At 53.4% G+C, this 4,855-nt stretch overlaps 1 long non-coding RNA gene across 1 annotated transcript; it reads right to left on the reverse strand.

Moving 5' to 3' along the window:
• Positions 1-4,827, reverse strand: LOC113744722 (uncharacterized). Its single transcript, XR_003461773.1, has 3 exons — positions 4,816-4,827; positions 308-442; positions 1-115 (listed from the first exon to the last, which is right to left on the reverse strand). It is a non-coding gene; the product is annotated as an uncharacterized LOC113744722 (long non-coding RNA).
• Positions 4,828-4,855: the final 28 nt, after the last annotated feature.

The following is a 4,855-nucleotide window of genomic DNA, read 5'->3' on the forward strand; positions in this document are numbered from 1 at the left end:
TGTGTGTGTGTGTACTGACCTGCAGTGTGTGTATGGTGGTGTGAAGCTGACACTCGTTGATCTCTCTGATCTGTTTCTCTTTATCCACAGCTGACTGCAGAGCACCACACTGCAACTACACACACACACACACACACACACACACAGGTCAGTACACACACACACACACAGGTCAGTGCACACACACACACACACACACACACACACAGGTCAGTACACACACACACACACAGGTCAGTGCACACACACACACACACACACACACACACACACACACACACACACAGGTCACATGTTTCTGTCTCACCTGTCTCAGAGTCACCTGTTGGGTAAGCTCCTCCCTGAGCTGCTGAAGCTCCACCTCACGCTCCACCTGTCTGTCTCTCAGAGCCTGAGCCTCCAACCGCAGCACAGACAGCTCCTCCTGCTGGACGGACATGTCCTGGAGACAGGCAGAGGGACACTGTGAGACAGGTACTCACCTGTCTCACAGTGACCTGTCTGTCTGTGTGTGTGCTCTGACCTGTCGGGGTGCTCTGACCGTTGTGTCTCACCTGTCTGTCGTGTGTGGCTCGACCTGCACTGTCTGGCTGTCTGTCCGTCCTGTCTGGTCTGTGGTTGCGCTTGACCTGTCCTGTCTGTCCTGTCGTCTGTCGGTCTGTCTGTCTGTCTGTCTGTCTGTCTTGTGTTGGTGCTTGACTGCTGGTGTCTGGGTGACTGTCTGACCTGTCCGTCTGGCTGTGTGTATGTGCTCTGACCTCTGTATGTCTGGTGGTGTGTGACGTCTGTCCTTCTGTCTGTCTGCTGTGTGTGCTCTGACCTGTCTGTCGTCGTCTGTCTGTCTGTCTGTTGTGCTACGGACTCTGTCTGTCTGTTGTCTGTCTGACTGTCTGTGTGTGTTGCTCTGACCTGTCTGTCTGTGTGTGCTCTGACTGCCGTCACGTGTGCTGACCCTGTGTTGTTGTTCTCTGGAAAAAAACCCCCCTGTTCTGGTTCTGTGTTGTGTGTGCTGTATGCTGTCTGTGGCTCATGTTCTGTTTGGGGCTCTGACCGTCTGTCTAGTCGTCTGTTGCCTGACCTGTCTGTGTGTGTCGCTGACCTGTCGTCTGTTTGTGAGTGACCTCTGCTGTGTGTGTGTGTGTGCTCTGACCTGTCCCCTCTGTACTGTGTGCTCTGACCTGTCTCTGTCTGTGTGCTCTAGAAAGGCTTGTCGGTGTGTTGTGCTCTACCTCTACGGGTGTGTGGGCTGTGGGCTCTGACCTGGCCTGCTGTCTGGTCTGTCCTGGTTGCTCGACCTTCTGTCTGTCGTGTTGCTCTGTCCTGTCTTGTGTGTGCCGCTGTCTGCCTGTAGTTCTGTCTGTGTGCCTGACTCCTAGTCTGTCTGTCTGATGCTGGCTGACCTTGTCTGTCCTGTCTGTCTTTTTTGTCTGTCTGTGGTGTGCTATCCTGGCCCTGTCTGTCTGTCTGTCGTCGGTCGGTGTGTGTGCTCCCCTGTAACCTGGTCGGTGTGTGGCTGCCTGCTGTCTTCTCTGATGTGCTGCTTGGTTGTGTTAGCTGTGGGCTTGCCTGTCTGTCTGTCTGTCTGTCTGTCTGGGTGTGCTGCTGACTGGAACTGTCTGTCTGTGTGGCTGACACTGCTCTGCGTCGGTCGTCTGTCTGTTGTGTGCTCTGACCCCCCCCCTGGTCTGTGTGGGGCTCGAACTGTCTGTTGATCCTGTCCTGTCCTGTCTGGTCGTCGTTGTGGTGCTCTGACCTTCCTGTCTGTGTTGGGTGGACTTCTGTACGCTCTGTCGCGCTGTCCCTGTGGTGCTCTGACGCCTGTCTGTCTGCTCTGTGTGCTCTGACCTGTCTGGTCTGTCTTGTGTGCCTACCCTGGTCTGTCTGTCTGTGTGTGCTCTGACCTGTCGTCCTGTGTGTGATGCTGACCTGTTCCTGTCCTGTTGTGTGCTCTGACCTGTCCTGTCTGTTGTGTGCGTCGACCTGCTGTCGTGGTGCTCGCTGCGTCTCGTCGCGTCGTCTGTCTGTCTGTGTGCTCTGACCTGTCTGTGTGTGTGTCTCTGAACCCTGTCTGTCTGTGTGTGGTTGCTCTGACCTGTCGTGTGTGTTTGTGGGTCTGACCGTGTCTGTGTGTGTGTGCCTCTGACCTGTCTGTCGTCTGTGGGTGTGGTGTGCTCCTGCCTTTCGTGTGTGTGTGCTCTGACCTGTCGTTGTCTGTCGTGTTGCGTGTGCCCTGGCCGTCTGTTGTGTGTGTGCTCGACCTGTTCTGTCTTTCTGTCGTGTGTGCCGCTGACCTTCTGTGTGTGCTCATGACTGCGGGTGTTCTCTACCTGTCTGTCTGGCGCTGTTGCTTGATCTGTCTGTCTGTGTGTGGCTCTGACCTGTCTATCTCTTGGGCTCGGAACCTGTCTGTGTGTTCCCGGGCGTCCTCCGTCCATCTGTCCTGCAGTTCCTCTGACGTCCGCCAGTGCGCGGCAGACTCTGATTGTCAGCCGGCAGAACTTGAACTGCTGCGGACACGACCACCTGCACCACACACGCCACACACACACACACCAAACGCACACACACACACGGACACCAGACACACCAACAGCACACAGCACACACCAGACACACACACACAGTGGTTGGATGTATACGGGATGTGGTAAAACGACACTTCAGCGACGACTACAGAAAACCTCATCTAGATTGTTCTCTGTGGACTGATGATGATGATGATGGAAGATGATGATGAAAAATGATGCTGATGAGTTATGAGGAGTCACCTGCTCTCGGAGGCCTCAGGTTCCTCCGAAGTCCTCGGATATTCCCCACCAATCCTGACTGAAACCAATTCCTTCACCAGAATCTACCTGAGGAAGAGGAGGGGAGGAGGGGGAGGAGGGAGGAGGGGGAGGGGGAGGAGGGGGAGGGGGAGGAGGAAAGAGGAGGATGAAGGCGCCCCTGAGCCTTTGAGATTTAAAACTCTGCTCTACTGTGAGTAGCCAACAGAGGCTTTCACATTTGAGGGCGGTCTGTGATTGGTCGAAGTGTTCTCACGGTCAGTCGCTGCTGCTCCAGCTCTTTGATCTCCTGCTCCTCATGCGATGCGTGACAGCATGTCACCGAGGCGATCCTCAGCTCGCTCATCCTGAACAACAGGTGTCTGTCACTGGACGGTGGTCAAATGGGCCTGAGAGGGAGAGGCGTCAGCCAATCAGAGAGCGCCTCACCGGGCACTGTCATGTACTGTCCCCGTTAAGCAGGGGAATTAGCTTCAGATGGTAAGGCGCTCCTTAGCATGCAGAGGTAGCGGGGATCGATGCCAGCCGTCTCCCGAACACTTAACCTGTCCAGGTTCACGTGTTTCTGGGGTCAGAACCAATTTCAAGGCCTGGATTTTTTTTACCACGGAATTTACAAACTCTCAGATTCAAGGACCTGCGGGAACCATGACAGTGACAATTGCTAACATGTCATCATCTTAGATTACGTGTGAGCATCGAACATGTAGCTCATAGCATTGAACATCAGAAAATTAAAAAATTCCATATTTTTCAAGACCTTCCCGGTTTCAAGGAAACCATGATAATGCAATGGGATGCTAATTGCAAACATGTGATATGTGTTTAGCACGATGTTTTTTAAACATAAGTTTCAAGGACTGTTCCAGGGTTTCCATAGACCTACAGGACTCTGTGCTGTCAGACTCATTCTCAGTGTACGGTCCCTTAGAGCCAGGGAAGTAGCTCAAGGTGATCGATGCCCGCATTCTCCAACACTTTACCTAGTGTTGTACTCCTCCCTTAGTCCCGTCCTCCTCTTACCTCCACAGTCAACAACGTGGTGAGCATCCCCTCTGTTCGCGTCAACACTGACTCCTTCTCCTCCTCTCGGTCTTCTCAGACAAAGCTGACTCTTCTCGCCTCTCCGTTACAAACCTCCCGCCTTCTGTGCTCTCGACAACTGACTCCTTCATCCGGCCTCTCCCTTACAAACTAACTTCCTGCCTCCTCGCTGTGCTCTCAAGACACTGAACCTCCTTCTCCTCCTCGTAGAGACTCCACAGACACGACTCCTTCCTCCTCCTCTCCTTTTACAAACTTCTCCTCCGCTCTGTGCTCTCAGACACTGAACGCCTCCCTCTCTATAACTCCACAGACAACTGAATCCTTCGCCTCACTCTCCGTTACAAACTGCGCCGCCTCTCTGTGCTCTCAGAACCGACCCTTCTCCTCCTCTCCGTTTACAAACTTCTCCTCCTCTCCCTCTCTCCACTTTCTTTGAATCCACACAGAAATCTGTCTCCCGGCCAATCAGAGAGGCGCGGCAGAGTACATGGTTTGGTCTTTGGGCCCGCCCTCAAGGGGGATCCCCCCCGGGGGAGGGAGCCAGAGTTTTTAAAGAGACGGGCAGACTACCCAGATTACAAAACAACACGAGAGTTTCATACAGGTTTGAGAGCAGTTACAGTGCTCTGAGTGTGTACTTTCTGTTAAGAGCCAGGGGGAATAGAGAACACCTGCCTGTTACCATGGTGACCTGATCACGGTGGATGTCTCGCATGTTGTAGAAGGTCCCTGAAGTCGCACGTGTTTTACCCGTCTGTGTGTTACCTGTCTGTGTGTGTTAGTTGTCTGTTTACATGTCACGGTGTGTGTTACATGTCGGTGTTTACCTGTCTGTGGGGTTTACCTGTCCTGTGTGTGTTTTACCTGTCTGTGATGTTTTAGACCCGTCGTGTGTGGTTACCCGTCTGTGTTGTGGTACCCTGTCCTGTGTGTTACCGGTCTGTGTGTTTACTGTCTGTGTGTTTACCCGTCTGTGTGTTACCTGTCTGTGTGTTTTACCTTGTCTGTGTGTGTTAGCTGTC

The sequence above is a fragment of the Larimichthys crocea genome, unplaced genomic scaffold (assembly GCF_000972845.2).
Source record: "Larimichthys crocea isolate SSNF unplaced genomic scaffold, L_crocea_2.0 scaffold13728, whole genome shotgun sequence".
Lineage (NCBI taxonomy): Eukaryota > Metazoa > Chordata > Actinopteri > Sciaenidae > Larimichthys > Larimichthys crocea.